This window comes from Tachyglossus aculeatus, chromosome 19 (genome assembly GCF_015852505.1).
Source record: "Tachyglossus aculeatus isolate mTacAcu1 chromosome 19, mTacAcu1.pri, whole genome shotgun sequence".
Classification (NCBI taxonomy): domain Eukaryota; kingdom Metazoa; phylum Chordata; class Mammalia; order Monotremata; family Tachyglossidae; genus Tachyglossus; species Tachyglossus aculeatus.
The window spans coordinates 24,448,365-24,461,793 of record NC_052084.1 but is presented as its reverse complement, the minus strand read 5'-3'; the positions used below and the strand labels follow the sequence as shown (position 1 = coordinate 24,461,793).

At 49.2% G+C, this 13,429-nt stretch overlaps 3 non-coding genes and 1 pseudogene across 3 annotated transcripts; 3 read left to right on the top strand and 1 right to left on the bottom strand.

Annotated features, from left to right (window-relative positions):
* Positions 1-1,868: 1,868 nt before the first annotated feature.
* LOC119941146 lies at positions 1,869-2,009 on the bottom strand. Its single transcript, XR_005455169.1, has one exon. It is a non-coding gene; the product is annotated as a U4 spliceosomal RNA (small nuclear RNA).
* Positions 2,010-5,449: 3,440 nt separating this feature from the next.
* Positions 5,450-5,582, top strand: LOC119941070 (annotated as a pseudogene).
* A 1,943-nt stretch (positions 5,583-7,525) lies between these two features.
* On the top strand, positions 7,526-7,689 carry LOC119941147. Its single transcript, XR_005455170.1, has one exon. It is a non-coding gene; the product is annotated as a U1 spliceosomal RNA (small nuclear RNA).
* A 1,211-nt stretch (positions 7,690-8,900) lies between these two features.
* LOC119941136 lies at positions 8,901-9,116 on the top strand. The gene has a single exon (XR_005455161.1). It is a non-coding gene; the product is annotated as a small nucleolar RNA U3 (small nucleolar RNA).
* The last annotated feature ends 4,313 nt before the right edge of the window (positions 9,117-13,429 follow it).

Here is a 13,429-nt window from a genome sequence, read left to right as displayed (position 1 = left end):
GCTAAGGGGTTTCTGTTTAACGGGGAGGTGGATTGGCAGCCATTGGAAGTTCTTAAGGGGTGGGGTGACATGGACTGAATGTTTTTGTTGATAAATGATCCATACAGCAGAGTGAAGTATGTATTGAGACAGGAGGTCGGAAGGTCAGTGAGAAGGCAGATGCAGTAGTCAAGGCAGGAAAGGACGAGTGCTTGTATCATAGCAGTTTGGATGGAGAGGAATGAGCAGATTTTAGCAATGTTGTGAAGGCAGAACAGACAGGATTTTATGTCAGATTGAATATGTGGGTAGAATGAGATAGGTAAGTCGAGGACCATGCCAAGGTTCTGGGCTTGTGTCCAGCATCCACAGCACGAACTTTCCCTATACTCTGCTCTCCCAGCGACCCAGCTCTCTACCCCTGACCTCCAAGGTGGCCTACAGTCTTCCTTTCCACGACCCGGCCCCTGTTACTTCCTCCCCAGGTTTCCTCTCCTATCATCATCTCTCTGGTGAGTCTTTGCCCTTTCCTGAGGGAACCGGGGTACGTGGGGTCAGTGTAAACACCTACCAGAGGATGCTGGGATGGTGCCCCCTGATGTGACAATAAAGCCACCCTGACACGAGTGGCTTGAATCAAGAGGATCTGTCCTAAACCATGAACCTGGTGTGTTGGGGGGTGGGGTGGGGGGTCTCTTGGGATCATTCCGTTACCCCAGTGGATTCAGCCGGCACACCCTTGCTCGACTGGCACCTCACTTTCCAGTGGATGCAGAGACCAAGTCCGGGCCAATGTTACCCATGCGATCGGAGGGAGGGAGGGGTGGTGCATCCCTCGTAGAGCACGTACAAGGGAGAAAAGGTGATGAGAACGGGAGTTGTCCTGTCTTGGGCTCTAGGCAGAGCTTTCCGAAGATGCTGACCGGTAGTCTGTTCTCCGGGCCCCGCGAGAACTGGGGAGAAAGAAATTTTAGGACTTTCAGGGCCTGCGGGGAGGAGCCAACTCCAGATCAAACTAGCGCCAGTTCAGGTGGACCCCCCCACTGATGCTCAAAGCCCTCTGTCCCTGGGAAAGGCAGCCAAGGAAAGTGGTCAAGGCTCTCCATCCCAAGACCTCCTGAAGGAAAGAATAGGCCCTTTGATCCTCACTCTATGCTCCTGTCCAGAAGTAGGGGGTCAGCCCTGATGATCTTTCCAAGTCTTTTCCTAATAATTAATCATAATTATGGTATTTGTTAAGCGCTCCCGATGTGCCAAGCACATAAGTTCTAAGCGCTGGTGTAAGATACAAGGTAAATCAGGTTGTCCCACGTGGGGCTCCCAGCATTGATCTCCATTTTACAGAGGGGATCTGCCCTCCCCGCCTCCTCCATACCTAATTTGATTGGCACGGGGGCCAGGGACACCTTCTGTATTCCCAGCTTGGGCTGTCAACCTAGCAGATTTGGTCCTGGGGGCAGTATCCCACCCTCACTTCCGAGTTCTGCCTGCTGGCTCAGGTGCTCACGAGATAGCTTTTGACCTTGAGATGGCCAGTACCCAAGGGTCACCTCGGGACAGACGACCATGGGGAAAAGACGCTGGTTGGTTATCTATCACGGCTCTTCCCTCACTCAGTGGAATGGATTGAGTGCTTCTTCACTTGTGTGCAGAGGAGGGCGGCTGCCCTGAGTGCTTGGAATAGGCCCGAGAACAGAGAGCGCGCAGGAAGGGGGGGCTCAGAGAAGGGGAACGGGAAATTCAAGCAGGCTGGAGGAAGGGGGAACCCTTGGGCCACGCACGCCAACCTACGAAGTCCGAGGACAGAAGGAGACGGACGACACGGAAAACTGGAGGAAAGAGACCAGACGAGATACGACGCCCTCACATTAAACCACAGAGAAGACCGTCCTCCTGACAGGTCGTCAAAAATTGCCAGCAGCATCTGTGTCGCAAGACGCCACAGCGGGCTATTGGGAAAAGTTTTCAACCAGCAATAATCGCGCCTCGGATCATCCTCCCGGGCTACGAAACTGCCACTGCGCAAAGCCGCCGGAAGCACCGCCCTCCAGGGCTTCCCCATGGAACAGGACACCCTTTCTGGGAGCGATGATCCAATCTCCACCCATGAAACATACCCGGACATGACGCAGCTCCCGCTCGTCCCCAAAACCTCTTCCTTGCCATCTCGGGCGGCGCCCGCTCCCAGGTGGATGCCGCACTTTCTCTCCGAATTGGCTCCTTTTCTTCTCCTTCACGATGAAGCAATGAATGATGGGGGAAGGTTGAGTTTTGGACCATAGTCACTGAGGCCAAACAGGCAGCCCATGGGAATGGTAGAGCGAGCATGTAGATTCGGATTAACCCTGCCCCCTCCTTATCCCTCCTTCCCCATTCTCCCCCCCACCTCCCCGACTCTGGACCTCCCCCCCACCGAAGACCCTGTCTCACCCCTTTACCCTCCCTCACACTGACACACGACCAATCGCAATTTGCCTTCTACTATTTCGCACTGCATCGAGAGGAATGGAATGGGAACACTACCCAGGGGGAAGCGGGAACATAGTGGATTGTGTTCACAGTTTGTGGTTGGCCTTGAACTCGGGGAATTCAGAAATCTGCTGGGCAAAATTCAGGCCGGCCTGCCTAACTAACTGCCTGCCTGCCTGCCTGCCTGCCTGCATTTGCATTTATTGAGTGCTTACTGCGTGCAGAGTACTAAGGACTAATCTCTTGGGAGAGGACAACATAACAGCAAAACAGACTCATACCCTGCCTGCAACGTGCTTACCGTCCAGAGGGGGAGACCGACATTAACTGGAATAATTCAATTACGATCATGGACAACGAACTGCATCGTCTTCAGCAGCAGGAGCAGTGGGAGCAGCAGCAGCAGCAGCAGCAGCAGCAGCAGCAGCAGCAGCAGCAGCAACTTTGTTTATCAATCGCTCCCTCCTGGCCCCATGGCTCCCTGGGCCCAGGTGTCTTCCCAGCTCCCGGTGGGATACCAAGATCTGAGATCTCAATAGAGTTCAATTAAGATAAGGAAACACGAAAACCGTTTTGAAACATCTTGTCCTGGATTTAGTGCTTCCTCCACCTGCCCTCCATACCTTCCCATCACCCATCTCTTTACCTCTTCTCCCCCCGTCACCCCTCCCTCCCCTCTGTTAAAGAAACCAAACAGACCAGCCTCTGAGGTTCTTCCCCTTAGGCGCCACGGGACTCAGGTTCCCCTGCTTCCTCACCCATCATCTTTCGGGATGTGCCGGGTTCCAAGCTCACCCTCTCTGAGTCAGTCCTTTGTGAGCAGGCTCTCTCCTTGTCCTTCCTCCCCCTCAGGGATCAGAGCCTCACTCCTCCAGAGGCCTACCTCGGGATCTCAATCATCCAGCGTGCCAGACCCGAATTCAGAATCCTCTACACCCTCTCCCTGGACCCTGACTCTGTCCAGCATCCACAGCATGAACTTTCCCTATACTCTGCTCTCCCAGCGACCCAGCTCTCTACCCCTCACCTCCAAGGTGGCCTACGGTCTTCCTTTCCACGACCCGGCCCCTGTTACTTCCTCCCCAGGTTTCCTCTCCTATCATCATCTCTCCGGTGAGTCTTTGCCCTTTCCTGAGGGAACCGGGGTACGTGGGGTCAGTGTACACACCTACCAGAGGATGCTGGGATGGTGCCTCCTGACGTGACAATAAAGCCACCCTGACATGAGTGGCTTGAATCAAGAGGATCTGTCCTAAACCACGAACCTGGTGTGTTGGGGGGTGGGGGGGGGTCTCTTGGGATCGCCCCGTTACCCCAGCGGATTCAGCGGGCACACCCTTGCTCGACCGGCACCTCACTTTCCAGTGGATGCAGAGACCAAGTCCGGGCCAATGTTGCCCATGCGATCGGAGGGAGGGAGGGGTGGTGCATCCCTTGTAGAACACGTACAAGGGAGAAAAGGTGATGAGAATGGGAGTTGTCCTGTCTTGGGCTCTAGGCAGAGCTTTCCCAAGACGCTGACCGGTAGTCTGTTCTCCGGGCCCCGCGAGAACTGGGGAGAAGGAACTTTTAGGGCCTGCGGGGAGGAGTCAACTCCAGATCAATCTAGCGCCAGTTCAGGTGGACCCCCCACTGATGCTCAGAGCCCTCTGTCCCTGGGAAAGGCAGCCAAGGAAAGTAGTCAAGGCTCTCATCATCATCATCATCATCAATCGTATTTATTGAGCGCTTACTATGTGCAGAGCACTGTACTAAGCGCTTGGGAAGTACAAATTGGCAACATATAGAGACAGTCCCAACCCAACAGTGGGCTCACGGTCTAAAAGGGGGAGACAGAGAACAAAACCAAACATGCTAACAAAATAAAATAAATAGAATAGATATGTACAAATAAAATAAATAAATAAATAAATAAATAGAGTAATAAATATGTACAAACATATATACATATATACAGGTGATGTGGGGAAGGGAAGGAGGTAAGATGGGGGGATGGAGAGGGGGATGAGGGGGAGAGAAAGGAAGGAGCTCAGTCTGGGAACGCCTCCTGGAGGAGGTGAGCTCTCAGCAGGGCCTTGAAGGGAGGAAGAGAGCTAGCTTGGTGGATGGGCAGAGCGAGGGCATTCCAGGCCCGGGGGATGACGTGGGCCTGGGGTCGATGGCGGGACAGGTGAGAGCGAGGTACGGTGAGGAGATTAGCGGCGGAGGAGTGGAGGGTGAGGGAAGGCTCTCCATCCCAAGACTTCCTGAAGGAAAGAGTAGGCCCTTTGATCCTCACTCTATGCTCCTGTCCAGAAGTAGGGGGTCAGCCCTGATGATCTTTCCAAGTCTTTTCCTAATAATTAATCATAATTATGGTATTTGTTAAGCACTCCCGATGTGCCAAGCGCATAAGTTCTAAGCGCTGGTGTAAGATACAAGGCAAATCAGGTTGTCCCACGTGGGGCTCCCAGCATTGATCCCCATTTTACAGAGGAGGTAACTGAGTGACAGAGACATTCAAGTGGCTTGGCCAGGGTCAGCCAGCAGACCAGAGGCAGAGACAGGATTAGAATCCATGTCCTCCGAGTCCCAAGCCTGTGCTCTTTCCACTAATCATCATCATCATCATCACCACCACCATCATGGTACTTGTTAAGTGCTTCCTATGTACCAAGCACTGTTCTAAGCGCTTGACTTGAACCTGTCCACATGTTTGGTTTGGTTGTTGTCTGTCTCCCCCGTCTAGTCTGTGAGCCCGATGTCGGATAGGGCCCGTCTCTATATGTTGCCATCTTTATTTCCCAAGCTCTTAGTACAGTACTCTGCACACAGTAAGTGCTCAATAAAGGCAATTGCATGAATGAATGAATGAATGAACTGCATTTGCGATCTTTCCTGGTTTTGGCATCAGTGATAGTGTCCCAATGGGTAAAAAGGTTTTACTCGTGCCAGTAGGATTTTCGCTGAGGTAAGCAGAAAAGCGCTTTCTCTATCTCTTTAGTTTCTTTCTTTTTCCTTATTATCTGCTACGGAGTAGACTTCCAGCTTGGCCCTTGCACTATGGCTGTGTTGACCCCTGCGATTTCCCCAAATGCGGGAAACTCGACTCCATAATTTGTTTTAGTCGGGGACTGTGTTCGCGCTCGCCCCTGGCATGAGATTTAAAAGCAGAGTGATGTGACTTGTTGTCTTTTGTCAACTTTGCTGAAGTAGTATTTTCTGCAAGTGGAAGAATTGGTATGTTTCTTCACAGATAGAGGGAGTGTTTTCGAAGGTTGTAGGTTTTCAGGATTGGCTGTACTACTTTACTTGTCTGCTGTGTGATCTTAAACAAGTCTTTAAGCTTCAGTTATCTCACCTGTAAAAGGGGGATTTCTGCTCTGAGCCCGAGTTGGGACTATGGAGGGTACGCAACCTAATCAGGTTTCATCATACCCAAGCACTTATTGTCGTACCAGTGTGGAACGAAGGCCATTTCAACCCCACCTCACCCCGACCTCCGCCCCCCACAAAACCTTCTTTTTTAGGTTTGGTGGGGAATAGGAGTTTTAAGGAGAAGAAAAGCAATTAAGGAAAGGGGTGTTGAGCACGCACTGAATTGAGCACTTACTGTGTGCAGAGCACTAGACTAAGTGCTTGGGAAGTACAAGTCGGCAACATATAGAGACGGTCCCTCACCAACAGTGGGCTCAAGTTTCACTTTCATTTTCTAATATATTCATTCAATCTTATTTACTGAGCGCTTACTGTGTGCAGGGCACTGTACTCTGAGCCAACTATGTGTAACCAGCTACTAGTACATTTGCTTAAATGAAGCCGATATATCAAATAAAATCATATTCCCTCCTCCCAGCCTCCTTCTGAACTCACTGCTTTTTGGATGATTTGTGTCTTTTCATGCCCGAACAATTGCATTTCTGGTCCCCAGCGACAAATAATTATCCATATTGTCGCAAGGTCAGTCACCGTTGACTTATACTCATTCAATCATGAAATGCAATCGTATTTAACAAGTACTTACTGTGTGCAGAGCACTGTACTAGGCGCTTGGGAAAGTACAATACCGCAGTAGTGACAATCCCCACTCACAGTGAGCTCCCAGTCTAGAGGGGGGAGACAGACAGCAATACAAATTCGTTCATTCATTCAATCATATTTATTGAGTGCTTACTTTGTGCAGAGCACTGTACCAAGGGCTTGGGAAGTCCAAGTTGGCACTATGTAGAGACGGTCCCTACCTAACGGCGGGCTCACAGTTTGGAAGGGGGAGACAGACAAGAAAACAAAACACATTAACAAAATCAAATAAATAGAATAAATGTGTAGAAGAAAAATCAATCAATAAATAGAGTAATAAACATGGACAAACATATATACAGGTACAGATAAAAAGACAGCAATACAGATCAATAAAATGACAGATGTATACTTACGTGCTGTGGAGCGGGGGCGGGGGGAGGGGCAAAGGGAGCAAGTAGGGGCGACACAGAAGGGAGAGGGAGATGAGGAAAGGTGGCCGAAGCTGGGAAGGCCTCTTGGAGGAGACGGGCCTTCAGTAAGACCTTGAAGGGGCGGGAGAGGAAACCTGCAACTATTGCCTCAAACTCGTTGGGGGCAGAGAAAGTGTCTGTAACAGTGACATCTTGTAGTTGATTTATGTATTCCTATTAATGTCTATCTCCCCCTCTAGACTGTGAGCCCAGGGTGGGCAGGGGATGTGTCTGTTTACTGTTTTATCTATCGTACTCTCTCAAGCGCTTAGTACAGGGCTTTGCGCCCAGTAAGCGCTCAAGCGGTCAAACGGTTGACTGAAGGGGAAGGGCGGTGACATCAGCCTCGAGGGTTGGGGATATGTAACTGAGGGAGGGCGCTGTGCATCGTGGGAAGTGGCTCGGGGGGGGTGGGGTGTCTTTCGGTACAATCCTGCACCGGATTTTGCGGAGGAAAGAGCCGCATTTTCTAAGCGCTAGATATCGAGGTAATAAGAGTCCCAAAGCGCATTATCTGGGGAGGCCGGTTGCGGCGCGTCCTAGGGAGCGCAAGTGTACGGTGTCTTCCTTGGGGGGCGGTGGCGGTTGGTGGGGGGGAGCAAGTCATACTTACCTGGCAGGGGAGACACCATGATCCCGTAGGTGGTTTTCCCAGGATGAGGCTCAGCCATTGCACAGCGGCTGTGCTGACCCCTGCGATTTCCCCAAATGCGGGAAACTCGACTGCATAATTTGTGGTAGTGGGGGACTGCGTTCGCGCTCTCCCCCTGGTGTGCTGGTTTGGAAGACAGAATAGGAATGGGGTAGAAGAAGAAGAGGGGGAGTTAAGCCGCCTTTAACCTCGCGGTTGACAGAGAACGAGAAGAAGGTGTCGTTCTGGTGTGTAGTGATGCTTTCCTGGTTTCCCCGGGTGTGGTTGCTATTTATTTTACTTGTCCGTATTTATCCTATTTATTTTATTTTGTTAATATGTTTTGTTTTGTTTTGTTGTCTGTCTCCCCCTTCTAGACTGTGAGCCCGCTGTCGGGTAGGAACCGTCTCTATATGTTGCCAACCTGGGCTTCTCAAGCGCTCAATAAATACGATTGAATGAATGAATGAATGAATGAATGAATGAATAAGCAGCAATCAGGTTGGTCACAGTCCATGTCCTTCACCGGGCTCCCAGTCTTAATCCCCATGTTTGCAGATGAGGTATCTGAGGCCCAGAGAAGTGAAGTGATTTCCCGAAAATCGCACAACAGCCACCCACCTCCTTCTGATACCCAGGCCTGTGCTCTCCCACTCACTAGGTCATGCTGTTTCCCGTGTTTTCCTAGGCTTCTCTTCAAATGAACTTCTTAAGTGTCTCTGTCTGAGAAAGCATCGTGGCCTAGTAGAAAGAGCCCGGCCCTGGGAGTCAGAGAGCCTGGGTTCTAATCCTGGCTCTGCCACTTGTCTGCTCTGTGACTTTTCGGGGCAGTCATTTCACTTCTCACTGCCCCGGTGCTCTTCTCCGCAAAATGGAGATTTTGACCTCCCTCCTAATTAGAGGATGAGTTCCAACTGGGACAAGCACTGGGTCCGACCCGAATATCTTCCCCAGTGCTTAGTACAGTGCTGAGAACAAAGCAAGTGCTGAGTCCACGTCAGTTATTACGGTTCCTATTGTCACCTTTATTTCTTGCCTGTGGCACCAGGCAAGAAAGGAAACAGAGAGAAAAGAAAGCAACGACTTTGGGAACCTGGCATTTGATTGGCTGCAGAGACATTGGTAAGGTAATGAAGAAGGTCTGGTTCTCCAGCATAGAGGAACACCTTCTATCCAGATAAAGGCCGGAAAAAGCAGTCTGTTGAGAGCGAGCGGGCTGTTCTGAGGTGATTGTTGCCTTTAACATCGGCTTTCTTGTAGAATGTGAAATTGCTGGCGGTTGACACGTCCACCATAATCGAATGATCAGAAGGAATCATCCTGGCATGTCAGTCGAGATGGGGCTCTCTAAGACTATACTTTCAGGGATCGCCTCTATAGTATGTAACTAGAGAAGTGAGGTCGAAAGTGTAAAGAGACTGAAACCACGAGGCAGAGTGATAGTGTTTTCTCCTGAGCATGAAGCCGGCCCGCGGTGCTGCTCTGAGCAGCTGCCCCTCGCCGTTGATGACCATTCCTCCTTCTCTTCGGCGAAGGCTGGAGGGAGAGAACACAAGCTGAGTGGTTTTTCTTTAGTATGTTATGAAGGAAAGGGTTTATGAGGTCTTTCGGTAGGAAGTAGTGAGCGAGCGAGGCATCTGGCCCTCCATTTCCCAGCTGACGCTAAGGAGACTGAGGAAAGAGGTTTATTTATCCGAGATGAGCTTGCAGGTAACTGTCTGCCCGGATCTTCTAGGTTCTCAGAGAGGGGGTTTACCCGAAGAGACAAGATCCTGCCCCCCTGCTTTCCACTCCCCATTGTGCACTGGGGACCTAGAACTGCACCGATAGAGTGAAGGAGTGGGGGGAGGGGGAAAGGGAGTGGGGGGAGGGGGAAGGTGAGGTGGGGGGGGAACGCTCTGATTTTCTCTCTCGGGCCCCTTCCGTTTCCACCCTCATCTCTTCACGCCCAGACAGCCGGCCCCTGCCTCAGGATCACTGCAATTGAGGAGAGGGAGGGACTCAACAAGGAGATAACAACGTGTTAACGATCCACCATCAAATACTAACGTGTTAGTGCTCAGTGGTCGCCCATGCCCTCCAGACCTATGCTGCAATGACTCGCCAAGGTCGCTTATTCCCTCAGGTCTCATACTTTAATGACTCGCTAATCAATCAATCAATCAATCAATCAATCAATCGTATTCGTTGGGCACTTACTGTGTGCAGAGCACTGTACTAAGCGCTTGGGAAGTCCAAGTTGGCAGCGCTTGGGAAGTCCAAGTTGGCAACACGTAGAGACGGTCCCTACCCAACAGTGGGTTCACAGTCTAGAAGGGGGAGACAGAGAACAAAACATATTAACAAAATAAAATAAATAGAATAGATATGTACAAGTGTAATAAATAAATAGAGTAATCAATACGTAGAAACATATATACATATATGCAGGTGCTGTGGGGAAGGGAAGGAGGTAAGGCGGGGGGGATGGAGAGGGGAGGAGGGGGAGAGGAAGGAGGGGGCTCAATCTGGGAAGGCCTCCTTCTGAGCTGTTAATGGCAGCTCAGACCTTGTGGATTCCCTCCAGCTGGGAGTGGCTGAGTCGCCCCCTACTAGAGGCGCTTTGTTGCCCACTGGGACTACATACAGATCCGCTGCTACAACTCTGGACTTGTTTTTTCTAACACTCTAGCCTCCCCCATGGACCCTCAGCCCCGTCCCTCTGATTTGCCCCCCGCGCCCAGCACCCCTCTACATCCCTTTCCCCGCAGGTCGCCAATGACCTTTCCCGCCAAATCTGACGGCCTCTATTCTCCACCCCTTAGCTGACTTTGACACTGCAGACCACCCCCTTCTCCTTGAAACTTTTAACCGACCTCCACTTCGCAGACACTACCCTTTCTTGGTTCTCCTCTCACCTCTGCCACTGCTCCTCAGTTTCTTCTAACGACTTCTCCTCCGCCTCCCACTCTCTGAAAGCTTTAATTTTCAGTCTCCTATTGTCTAGTTCAATTAAGATAAGGAAACGCGAAAACCGTTTTGAAACGTCTTGTCCTGGATTTAGTGCTTCCGCCGCCTGCCCTCCATACCTTCCCGTCACCCGCCTCTTTACCTCTTCTCCCCCCGTCACCCCTTGCAGAGACCAAGTCCGGGCCAACGTTACCCATGCGATCGGAGGGAGGGAGGGAGGGAGGGAGGGGTGGTGCATCCCTTGTAGAGCACGTACAAGGGAGAAAAGGTGATGAGAATGGGAGTTGTCCTCTCTTGGGCTCTAGGCAGAGCTTTCCCAAGACGCTGACCGGTAGTCTATTCTCCGGGCCCCGCGAGAACTGGGGAGAAGGAACTTTTAGGGCCTGCGGGGAGGAGCCAACTCCAGATCAATCTAGCACCAGTTCAGGTGGACCCCCCACTGATGCTCAGACACCTCTGTCCCTGGGAAAGGCAGCCAAGGAAAGTGGTCAAGGCTCTCCAGCCCAAGACCTCCTGAAGGAAAGAATAGGCCCTTTGATCCTCACTTTATGCTTCTGTCCAGAAGTAGGGGGTCAGCCCTGATGATCTTTCCAAGTCTTTTCCTAATAAGTAATCATAATTATGGTATTTGTTAAGCGCTCCCGATGTGCCAAGCGCATAAGTTCTAAGTGCTGGTGTAAGATACAAGGTAAATCAGGTTGTCCCACGTGGGGCTCCCAGCATTGATCCCCATTTTACAGAAGAGGTAACTGAGTCGCAGAGAAGTTAAATTGGTTTGGCCATGGTCAGCCAGCAGACAAGAGGCAGAGCCAAGATTAGAACCCATGTCCTCTGAGTCCCAAGCCCGTGCTCTTTCCACTAATCATTGTCATCATCATCATCATCATCATCATCATAATCATCTGACTGACAGACCGCACATTATATGAACAGACATGTGTATTCTGCCACTAACACTCAATGGCAGTAAGAACTGAAGTATCACTATGCCACAATGATGGAAGCCTTTTTCTCAACCTTCTGTTTGGGTACCCTAACAATAATTATTTCAGTATGTGGCCCAACAACTCAAAGTCCTTAAGTTATTTCACTCACCCTCAAAAAGCTTGTGATACAGTTTAAAAGAGAGCTACCTTTGCATTATTAATTTTCTGATTAGCTAGACATGGCATTACAAAATGCATTAGGAATTTCTTCTAGTGCCCTTATCAAGTCAACCACTCCAGTTCTCTTAGCACTTATGTATTTCCCTTAGGAATGAACTCTGTCAGTCTTAGTAGTTCTGTTTGCAATGCTATACCAGGCAACTGCACTGATTGTGTTTCATCCTGTCTCTGTTAAACTGGAAGATCCTTATAGTCAGGGACCATGCATTGTTTTAAAAAATTCCAAAATATCTAGGCAGCATTCTGCACAAAGTAAGCACCCAATAAATACTGTTAATAATGCTGAGGGGAAATATTATTTTTTCGACATATGATGATGATGATGGTATTTGTTTAGCACTTACTATGTGCCAAGCACTGTTCCAAGTGCTGGAGCAGATACAGGGTAATCGGGCTGTCCCAGGTGGGGCTCACGGACTCAGTCCCCATTTTGCAGATGAGGTCACTGAGGCACAGAGAAGTTAAGTGACTTGTCCAAAGTCATATAACAGACAAGTGGCAGAGCCGGGATTCTTATACAAATATGGTGCTATCCGCTTATCATGGCATGATTCTAATTTAGATTGATTGATTCATTCATTCAATTGCATTTACTGAGCGCTTATTGTGTGCAGGGCACTATGATAAGAAGAAAAAACTCAATTTTGTTTTTGTGGTCATCTAATGAGGTTGTGTAAGCTATGCAAGTTTAAATGTTTTAGTTTCAAAACAGGTGGAAGCAGAACACCACCAAATGCATGCACAAAATTTTATCTATTGAATAATCGTTCTTATTTCATGTATCTTGAATTCTACAAGTCCAGTTTTCCCCACTAAGATCATGCAAACCCGATTTAGTATTTCTTCATTTGTAATGCCATGAAAGGGAACTTCCCCCAACTAATTCACTGAAGGAAAAATGATTTTATCTAAAAGAAAAAAAAACAACTTCCAGGGAATATTTCTATCAAGTGACAAAGTTTATAAAAAACAACAGTTTTTTGTTGTTGTTTTTTTTTACTGGGCATGGTAATCTAGGATCTTGAACTAAAATATATTTAATGCACACACTTACAGAACACATAATCAGTCCTGACCACACTATATATTAACAAAGATTGTTCCTTGTTGACCATTTTCATGTCTAATGTGTTTTCTCAGCAGTTCCTACAACTATTTTTGATTTTACCTCTTTGATGCATGATCTGCTCAAAATTTCTGCTTACTGAGTTAATCCTTTCTTTCATTCATCTTCCTAAACTCGTTTAGGCTGTAGTTGCCACCTCGTTTCAGCAGTGAATATACATAATCCTGGGCTGAGACTGCCATGTAGTGCCTCTATAAGGCATTTCTTCTGTCCTTTCAGCTTTCAGTCACTGTTTTGCCTCACCGTATAGCACCAATTTAGGGAGTCTACTCTTAGCTAGTCTCCCCATGTTTTCCACTAAGGAAACTTAGATGGAATCGAGCTACTTTCCAAACTAGGCTGACTTCAACTAGGCTGACTTCATTCCAGAACCTTGTTTGTTATCTGTCTTCAATCCATGGTACTTACTGAGCACTTCCTTAACTTCTCTGTGCCTCAGTTACCTCATCTGTAAAATGGGGATCAAGACTGTGAGCCCCCCGTGGGACAACCCGATCACCCTGTAACCTCCCCAGTGCCTAGAACAGTGCTCTGCACATAGTACGTGCTTAATAAATGCCATCATTATTATTATTACTTACTGAGTGCAGAACACCTTACTAATCATCTGGGAGAATCGAACGCAACAGAGTTGGTA